At 36.5% G+C, this 11,051-nt stretch overlaps 1 protein-coding gene across 1 annotated transcript in view; it reads left to right on the top strand.

The window, feature by feature from the left end:
* Positions 1-11,051, top strand: part of LOC109454273 (uncharacterized) — a 107,555-nt gene that overhangs the window by 52,642 nt on the left and 43,862 nt on the right. The window lies entirely within an intron of this gene.

The raw sequence follows: 11,051 nt of genomic DNA, 5'->3' as shown, positions 1-11,051 counted from the left end.
ATCCAAATTATGCTGCGCTTCTCTTTCCCAGACACTTGTTTCTAGATACATGTATTCATTCAACATTTATCAAGCATCAGAAACTATTTCTGATATAGCAACTAAGAACTGGAATAATAAATTCTTAAGACTAATTGGCAACTTACTCCTGAAAGATAGTTTACGGATAATTTCATCTATCACCGTTGGTGAGGAAGCTGAAATCCAACCCTCAGAAAATGCATGTAAATATCAGAGTTTACACCCATTTAACAGAAGAACTAATGAGCAATTAATATGTATTTAATACTACATTTGGGGATAAAAGCTGAATAAATCCACATCCTACCTTCTGCTCCAATTGCTTCTGCCAGCTGGTGAAAGCTTAAGCAACCGAGCCCTCTTAGCCTCAGGATGACAGGTACCGAGCAACGTCACCCAATAAACGGTGTTCCCAGTTGGAAGAACCCACATGGCCTTTAGAGAATGAACTGGGTTATGCTAAGCACATGCCAGAGGGACTGTGGCCTGTACCCCAAAACTCTATGGAATACAGGACTATTTGTTGTTCTTTGCTTCTAAGGCCCAGAGAGACTTAGGTATAAATTTCTACTGCTGGCTTTATTAAAGGAGTTAGCTTGGGCTAGGTATTCAATGTCCCAGAATCTGTTTCCTCCTTTATAAGAGTTTCCCAAAGGTGCAAGGATAAGTATACGAGATTATCATATGTACCTCCAGGATCTAGTCCCACAAAAGCTCCTTTTTTTCCCTTCCCTATTCCCCCAAACCATATTTTTTTTCCTGGAATTATGTTATATGACTGCCTGCCCCACATCAGGTAGGTAGCTAGCTATCAAGGATAATTCATTATATTTCCACTGGTTAGCACAGTACCCTAGCATAAGCTGGAACAGTAAATATTTACTAAATGAAAACAAATAAACAAAAAGACCCGAAATTTCCAATCTTAATTACCAACACATTCATTATCGATAATTATGAAACTATCTTGTATTATTACTTTCTTACTCCACCCACGAAAAATAAAAACTAAGGAAAATTAATTCTTAGAGAAAAATAGCAAAATATGGAATTTTTGACTTCTCCATAGAATTCATCAATATTTTTTAAATGACAAAGTCCTAAATGTTGGAGTCATACTTTAGTTTGACTTCAATATAGAGCATACAGTAATGCCATATATATATATTTTTTTTTTTTTCTAAAAAATGCTGATCTAATTCTAAGCATGATCAAATTGTTAATTTTTTTAAGATTATAGTCTTCAATAGAATTAAAGGCATGATTTATTCTGGTGAGGACTAGCCATTGACTTTCTTATACAGCAAAATGATTATCACTGCTATTTATTATGCAAATTTAAATTGCAAGGGAAAGAAATGAGAGGACTTGAACTCTTCAAGCTCTGATCCAATAATCAAGCCCCTTTTATATGTATGTATATATTCACCCTTGGAGGTGTGGCCTCCAACCTCTGGAATACCCTAAAATAATTACAGATGCATCCTGGAATTTCCTAGAATTTGTGCTGGAATGGCTCTGAATCTACTTATTTTCATCCAAAAAAAGCAGTGTGCAACTGGGAGTTCTTGACACTGAGCTAAATAAATCTTGAAAGAATTAGAACAAACATGATCTATATTGTTTTAATAATCATGACTAGAAAGCAACTTGGATACAAATGCTCATAAAGTCATCCATTCTTTCACTCACTCAATTCACACACTAACTCATTAGCACATATTCACGAAGCACACACTATGTGCCAGACAAAGTGCTACATTATGAATATCCAGTGTTTAACAAGATGGAACTTACCCTAAGGTTTTATTCATGTGATGTTAAATAATTATTTTCCTATCATTTGTAGTGTAGAGAAATGCCATTTATTAAATTTGAGATTAAGTGGAACAACAGAAAAACGAATCATAATCTAATTGTTGACAGCAATCATTTTTAAGCAATGACTGGTTGAGTCATGGAAACAAAAGCCACTCTGTTCTTAGTATGAAGGGAGTTAGAGAGCCACAACTGTTGGAAGGGCAGGGGGAGAAAAAGTCAGAGAAGCTCTACTGAAGATCTCCAACTCCAGCCCTAAAGCCAGTAATTTTCAGGAGGTCTCTCCTGAAGTCACTAGAGTCACAAGATCTCTGAGAGGCTCTGAAACAGTCAGGGCCAAGTGTTGTGAGCCTTAAACATTATGCAATTTAGAGGGCTCTTTTTAAGAACAAATAAATAAAATTATAAATAAAATAATAAATTATAAATAAAAATAAATTAAAAACTAAAGCCACTTCCTGAGTCCTAAAAAGGGTCCATGCAAGACAGAAGCCCTGAAATTTTAACTTCATCAGCTTTACTGTGAGTCCACCCACATCAGCTGTCAGTCAGCAACATAAATACAGGAGTTCCTCAGGAAATTTATCTGGAAGCAGCTTTGAACCTTCCTCTGCCCACGCATCTTCCTGTCGCTGACTCCAGAAAACAAGAGGCAGAACCTCTTCTGCCTTCTAAATCTTGAGCAAGTGCTTCTCATTGACAGACTCCAACTTGGAACCATACAGGGAAGGAGGTTCTGGGAAATGTAGTTCCTGCCGTTCAAGAGGCTAAGGTATGATGCTGAGTTGACAAAAATTTATTCAGCATATCACCATAAGGAAAAAAATGCAATTAGTTGACTAAGGGGGTTAAGGAGAGTTTAAACCATTCAAGGGACTAGAGCATAAAGTATGAAAGCATTGATATATTAATACACCTGAAACTAGAAAACAGGACGATTCTTATAAACCTCATTGATGCTAAAACCACATCAGTAAATGGTCAGTTGAGAACACAAAAATAGAGGAATAAGAGAGCAAAGGTTTTTCATGATCTCTAGCTATGTTCAAGGGAGTAGGGACTCTGATTATATGGCTCTGTTTGGCATTCAAAGCATAGAGTGACCATTCACATGAGGTGCTAAGAATAGTATGTGGATCAAGACTAGAATGACCCTATGTTCAAGGGTTTGATGGTCCAGACCAGCAAATGAGCTATAATTTGAGACCCAAATATGAGCCACATATGTAATTTAAAAATTACTGACAGTCAAAATAAGTAAATAAAAAAGAACAGATGAAATTAATTTTAATACATTTTACTTAACCAGATACAGTCTAAGTATATATATTATCCTTTCGATATTTAATCAATATAAAAGTTTAATAATACTTTACATTCTTTTTTAAATCTTTGGTACTGTCTCCAAACTTTGGTGTGTATTTTAAACTTACAGCACATCTCCATTTGGACTTACCACACTTAAAGTGCTCCACGTGGCTAGTGTATTGAGTTGCACAAGTTTTCTACACAACTAGAAGTTTAGCCTGAATAATTTTCCAGAAGCCTATTGTGGAAAAGTTCCAGCCCTCCAATCTGGACCACACATTGGTCTATGGAAACCCATCAAGATAATGCTACATGTTGGGTTTGCTTTAGCTTACTTATGACATATAATACACAAAGAATTTACATGAACCACAACTCCATAATTCTGAGTAGTTGTATGATAATGTCACTGATAAATTCCAGGGCATGGAAATAAAGTTAATTTACAATATCGATTCCATGCCACCACTGCCTTTGCAAACATACACTTTCCTTCTTTTAACTTTAATTTATATCGGCATACCAAAGTAAAGATATATTATGAGTGGTCTTCATTTTCATTAAGAGAACTAAGAGCTGGAGAAGTAGGGTTGGGGAGTGACTGTGACTTAACCTTCTTCTATGGGAAACTGGATTTAGGATTTGGAAAATGATGCACCTTTAGAGCTGAGATTATTGAGAGGGCAGAAGCAATTATTGAGAAGTTTAAAAAGCAGGTTTTTAAAACCTTGCTTATTTCAGCATATGTTGATTTTATATAAAAGTTCCAGCTTCTAAAAAACTTTGTTGTGTTTGTTTTGCTTCTTTTGTTTTTTCTAAACTATTTAGATACATTCTTAATGTTTCTCTAAAGACTAGCAAATTGGCTTACTTGTGGTTAAAGAACTTGAAAAGATTGTCTAATAGATAAATAAGAACTGGAAGGAAATCTTAAAAAGTATCCATTTAAACCCCAGTCATTTTACAAATGAGAATCAGGAGATTAACAAACTATCTCAAACTAATTCATCTATTTAGTGGCAAAGCTAGAACCAAAACCTGAGTTTCCTTACACTCAATCCAATGCTCTTTCTGGATTGAACATTACCCTTCTGGTTGGAAAAAAATCCCCATGTTCTGGTATTGCGTCTAGTGGTGTTTGAACTCTCCTCTCTAGTTAAGTACATAATTGAGATCTGGTAAAATGTAAAACATGCAGAGAACTCTGTAGACACCCTGAACTCACCTTGAAAATGGAGCCAATTGAGCAAGGCTATCTGGCCACCAGAAAATACTCATATCTTTTCTATTAGGCCCCTTGGTGGGGAAACTAAACAGCTGTGTAAAATTGTACTTTTTAGCATTTAGGAACTAACTCTGAAATAATGAATAAAATACACTCTCTTCTTCCTGAGAAAGCTTTCTTCTGTCGCTTTCTGCACATATCACTTTTTTTTTTTTACCTGATTTAATTTGCTTTCTCTATTTTCATCTTCTTTATTACTTCCCTTTATATCCTCACTTGTTTAGGAATTAAATTTCATGGGATATCTGAACTAAATTTTTGTCTAGAAGATCTAATGACTTACTTTTTTTGGTAGGTATGATAATTCTGGAAAATAGATTTCAACTAAAAAGAGAAAAAAAGGAAAAACATCCAATACATGTCTTCTTCAGTTTTTGCTCTTCCAAATTCTTTCTTTTCTTTTTAATTTGAACTCTTCCTCTTAGTCAGACTTCCATTTGATCACTATTAGCATCCATAACTACTCACTGTAATGATCTATTTAGTACTCATGTTTTGAAGACAAATTTAGTTTTGATAATCCCCCAAGCACAGGAATTTTTGGAGTAGAAATTGAAAATGAGAAAATTTGGGAGGTAAGGAAGAGCTAGCTCTTAAAAAACGGGCAAGAGAAAATTACTAGTCAAGTGCCATTAGAGTTTCGACTTCCCTATGATAAGGTCACAATGTTGAAAAAAAGATACACATACACACACACACACAATTACCATAAACTAGCAATATTTGCTAGTGTAGATCTGAGTGTGTATTTATTTTTATATTATGAACTAAATATAAACAAGGAGAGTAATATCCACCTTGTCCAAGTTTTTAGATCTCTAGAAATCTTACTGAACTGTGAGCAAACTATTTCTAGTCCTCTTCCTTTTATTCTGCCTTTACCTGAATCTCGTATACCCATCACTATCAGTCTTGATCTTTTAATAAGTATCGAATGCTGGAGAGCAGAGTTTGGGCAAAAACAAGTATTACAAGATACTTGTGTGGTATTTTACAATTTACAATTACAAATAAGCTTGTTGCAATTTTCAGAAACACACCCACCTATACTGTTTTGCTTTGAGCCACGAAATATCATTTCAAAAACAGTTTTAGTGAAACAAAATGTCTTTTATTTGTGTTCCTGTTTAGGCAACTTACAGTGATTTTCAAGTGATTTTTCAAGTGACCACACACTAGGGATCCCCACAGTAAGAGTTTACGTGAAAAACTTACAATGAAACACTTAAGAGTTGTGAAATTTCAATAGGAAAACTTAAATTCTGGTAGCTAATTTTTAAAAATGAGATTTTAAGAATCAAGTGGAGTGGTTTGTTTGTTTTCTGAGGAGGTTACTTTGTTTTGTTGGTGGTTGGAGATAATGTTTTTTGCATGTGTGTGTGTTTTATGTATATATTATTATATTATTATTATTATTATTAAACTCAGTTAAGCTAAAAACATGTCTTCAGGATGACAGATGATATAAAGAAACATGTTACAGTAAAGGAAAAGAGGAAGAGCAAATATGAGATGGATTGACTCCACTACAGCAGCCATAGGCATGAGTCCACAGGAGCGGAACAGGGCTGTTGAGGACAGGATATTGTGGGCATGACTCATTCATAGGGCTGCCAGGAATTGGAGCCAACTCAACAGCACATAATCCATACACGTTATAGTAAAGATATACATTTCACTGTTTGGCTGTGACCACTGCTATTCTCCTTTACCTCAATTTCATGAGTTTTTGTTCAGATTCAACGTTCGTAATCTATAACTATAATGAAATGAAATGTTGTCCTAAAGCTAAAGTGTGGAACCTGACATTTAAAGGGAGCTAGAAGGCATATCACGGACTTAGAAAGTAAAAGAATGCCATTTCATTTGAATTTCACTAATGTATAATTATGCTAGCCAGCCACTTTTGTTATCTCTAACAAGAGTAAACCAAAAGAACACAAGCTAAGTTGTACCAAAAAGGGTCTCAGTTTACAGCACCTAATTCTGAGATGGTGAGAAATTGAATTGTGTGGCAAAATGACTTTGATGTGTCCCTATGTGAGAAGGTTCTAAAGACAATCTTTGTAGGCACGTGGTTGGTGATTGGATGGCCTTGACTTACTTTGAAAAGCCCACAGGGATGTGTTTAATTGGTATTTGTATTACCCAGGTTTGACAGGAGCAAGAGTCTGCTCTGGCGGGTGATACACACTTCACTCCACCACTAAATTCTTCTTCATAGTTTAGGAAATAATATTCACTATGGCTACTCAACAGGTATAACCGGGCACACCTTAGCCCTAGTTTCTGATCTCAATGTATTCTGGTCCCTCAAGATTAGTTGGCATTTTTCTGCCCTCTATTATGGCTGAAACTCTTAAGCAAGCTGTACATACCTACAAAAATAGGCCACCATGTTGTTCAAAATAGAAGTCTGTCAAGAAAATGCTGGATTGGGATTACCAATGCCTTTTCCTCTGGAAGGGGACAAAACTCATTATTATGGTCTAGGTGCTAGACAGAAGCCTCGTTTTATCACTTCTACTCCTTACACCAGCTATGCAAGATTGGTGTCGTTATCCTAATGAGGATACCAGAACTCAGAGTGGTTATGTGAGTTTCCTAACATCATAGAGCTAATAGATCAAAGAACAATGATTCCAACTCAGGTCTCTCTTTCAAGGTTCAAGCCAGGACCATTTATTCAACTCTACACTAATGCTTCCTCTGGCTGTTATCCATATAGATTATGTGAGGCTACCAGCTCTGGAAAGTAATCTAACATTCATTCAGAGAGGCAAGTTTACTTGAAAATTGTAGACGAAGTCATATCATTGTATGGTTACCTTCCTCCTCCCACGTCCTTCCATTTCTATCAAACTCAGAGGCTTAGACACATAGATGCAAAGTGAAAGGGGGAAAAGATATATGTAGAGTATAATAAGTGACTAGGCTATGGCTGTTTTCCTGTCTTTTTATACACTGAATATATATGTGTGTGTGTGTGTGTGTGTGTGTATATATATATATATATATATATATATATATATATTCATCAACAAATATATATATACACATATATATTCATCAACAAATATATGTATATATGTATATACATATATACACACATAAATATATGTATATATATATATATATACACATATATATACAAATATATGTATATACATATATATACACACATATATTTGTTTCTGTCTTACATGCCGGGATTAAATTCCCTTTCTGCTATAGTACCCCAACACCATTTACATTTTCAATTTGATGTAAGTAAATTAAGTTGCATGTTATTTGTGTTGCAATAGAAGAATCAGAGAAAATTCTGACTGAGTTTGTTTCTGTGGGTTTCTTTTTTCTTATTCCAAAATGAAAGCCAATATTTTGGCAGTTGGTAGTCTACAGGACTAAAGGCAGAAGTTGACTCAAGAAGATCTCTCTTTATGTTGTGAAAATCCAAACCGCTAAAGATCATATGCTAGGGTATTTTGAGTGGAAGAGGAGAAGAGCTAGTGTCTTTATGAGGAGATATGCAAACACAGAAGCCAAGGCAAGAAGATTCTCATACCTGGGAAAGGGACAATAATAGCATGTGGTGGGTAAATAGGACTGTGGCCGGCTCCCTCTAGTGCCCTCTGGAGGGACTTTGTGGTGTGGGGGATGTCTGCATGGTGGGCACATTTGGGTAGCATCACCTTCCTCGATGTTCTCAATTCTAGTAAAGACTCCCGTGAAGGCTGTGGCATAAAGCCACAGAACCACCAGATTGATTGTTCTAGCAAGCTTGGACAATGCCCATTTCAGCAGCAAGTGTAAATACAGTGCAGACTAAAGTTTGCTCTATGGAGTAGGGGTCTTATGTGGGGTGGACATGGGTGGGGAGGGGAGGCAGAGTTCCATTAATGCCTGAATTTCTTATAACTTTGGTGGGATGGGTCCTCCAAATAAGACTGCTTTTGAGTTAAAGGAAATAGTGTAAGCTGAATATTTTTGTGCTTTAGATCCATTCCCCACCTTTTTTCTTCTCTGCTCTGTGCTCCAGGGGCTAACCTTGCTGGACAGCTTCTACAGACTTCTTTGCCCTCCTGATTCTTGTTGCGTCCAGCCATTAGGAGGCACGGGTAGGAGATCAGAGGAAGAGAACAGAATGAATCGAGATTTCTGAGGATCCCTCCCTATAGGTTGACTGGGTCCTTTTCCTGAAAGCAGCAGATCCTGTCAGGTGGGCCTCCTTTGTAGTCACTCTCTGGCTGGGTTCTAGTAACCATTCCTTCTTCTTGCTCTCTCAAATCTAAAATCTTTAGAAGCTTCTCCATTCTTGTTAGCTTGCAATAGGGACAGGGGAGCGGCACTATTCCTGGTTGACTTCCCTTAATCCTATCTATACCTTTTAAGTAATTTATTTGTTGAATCCTCCTCAGTTAATTACCTTTTATTGTGCCATCTTTTTCCTGCCAGGACCCTTATACATTATATGGCTTTCTTTTTTCTTTTTGTTTTCCCTCACATCTGAGCTTGTGGACTCATAACCCTATATGTACATTTTTTTTTTTTTTTTTTTTTTTTTAGATTACCAAAAACCCTTGTGTGGTCCATACCAAGAGCTATAGAGCTATGAGTAGATTACAACTCTTAGCACTGAACCCAAATCATTTTGAGATGTTAGCACTTTGAAACTCCCACATCCTGGGAAATGCCTCAGTCCCAGGCCAATCGGATGATTGGCTAACCTAGTTATGACTCTGGTGTATTTGGGTTGCACTCTCAGAAGTCCCTAGTGATTTGTGTCTAGTGGAGTATGATGAGACAGGGTTCAAAAATTACTACATAATTCTATATATATGATTGTCTAGAAGGAGATGAAGGAAATTAGGATAAAAGCAACCTGCTCAACAATTGTTTCAAATTTTTAAAAATTATTTATTTACTTTTTTAAGTTACAGTTGATATTCAATATTATTTTATATTAGTTTCAGGTATACAGTACAGTGGTTAGACATTTATATAATTCATGAATTGGTAGTTACAAAATAGTCACGGGGATATAAATAAAGTATAGCATAGGGAATATAGTTGATAATGTTGCAACAATTATGCATAGTGCCAGGTAGATCTAGAAAAATATTTTTTAGTGGGGTATGCTTTTAAGACCCTCATTTCAGAATGAATTATTTAAAATTAAGCCACTTCTTGAAGATGGAGGAGCAGTGTTTTCAGAATCCTGGGTGAAAATTAATCTCCAAACCTGGACATGACATCTGAGGCATCATTCAACATGTTGAAACAGACGATAGAGCTAGGAAAAAGCCATTTAGCTTGTGATGGAAATGACTACCAGACACAGAGAGGGTTTTAAGAAGATACAGTTTCCACCCCAAGAGGAAAGACAGTTCTGTATTGGGTGAGGCACGGGTAGGTGAGGGATGGCAAGGAGCTGAGAAAAAGAACATGATCTATGGAATGCCTGAGGAAGTCAACCTGAAGGGGCCACTAGTGCTCTCAAGTAAAACTTTTCAATGGCTGTGATTGAGGTACTTGAGCGCTGGTTCCAGAGGCTTAGATCAGAAAATATGGTAGGTAAAACTCCTAAGTGTTGCCAGAAAGTTAGGGAAAGCTGACTATACAGTAGTCTCCCCTTACCTGCAGTTTTGCTTACCACATCTTTAGTAACTCAAAGTCAACTGCGGTCCAAAAACATGAAGTGGAAATTTCCAGAAACAAACAATTCATAAGTTTTAAATTGTGTGACATTCTAAATAGCATAATGAAATGTTGCACTGTCCTGCTCTGTCCTGCCTGGGATGTCAATCATCCCTTAGTCCAGCATATTCACATTGTATATACTACCTGCCCATTAGTCACTTAGTAGCGCCTCAGTTGTCAGAGAAAGAGAGATCACATTCACATAACTTTCATTACAGTATATTGTTATAATTGTTCTATTGTATTAGTAGTTATTGTCGTTAATCTCTTACTGTGCCTAATTTATAAACTTTATCATAGGTATGTATGCATAGTAAAACAATCTATACAGTATTCAGTACGATAAGTGGTTTGAGGCATCCACGGGGTCTTGGAACATATCCCATCAGATAAGGGGGAACTACCATATTCATAGTAAGGTTAGAGACTTTGTTATAAAGAACCTGCCCTTAGATCCTGGGGAAGAGTGCAGCTGACCCACTTAGCACAAGTGTGGGCAGGAGCAAAGATAAGCATCTTTCCCTGCAAAAAGCTTAACTCAACTGAATTCAATCCCTTTCCAAACTTCTCCCAAGTAGTGAAGCTGGTAAAAAGGGGAGATGAAGACGCTGTTTCCTTCAACAGCAGGGAGGTGGAGTTCAGAAAGATGGGTCTTTTTCAGTCATGTGGCTCAAGCCCTGCAAGAGAATAGATCAATGTCCCTGCTTTGCTTCCATGTCTTCTCTATAAAAGTCTTTCTCTTAGCTCCTGTCAGTGGAATACTCCTAGTCACTTCTGGTTTGGCTCTGCATGATTTAAATAGACTTTTGTTCTAACAAACTCAAATATTTTAATATGCCTCAGTTTATCGTTAGTACCCCACACTGCTGCTCTATTATCTAAAATTTCAAGTTATCTGAGGCTAATATAGCCTGAACCA

This window comes from Rhinolophus sinicus, linkage group LG02, assembly GCF_036562045.2.
Source record: "Rhinolophus sinicus isolate RSC01 linkage group LG02, ASM3656204v1, whole genome shotgun sequence".
NCBI lineage: Eukaryota > Metazoa > Chordata > Mammalia > Chiroptera > Rhinolophidae > Rhinolophus > Rhinolophus sinicus.
Note: the sequence above shows the minus strand (reverse complement) of the source record. Positions and strands in the feature narration are given on the sequence as shown.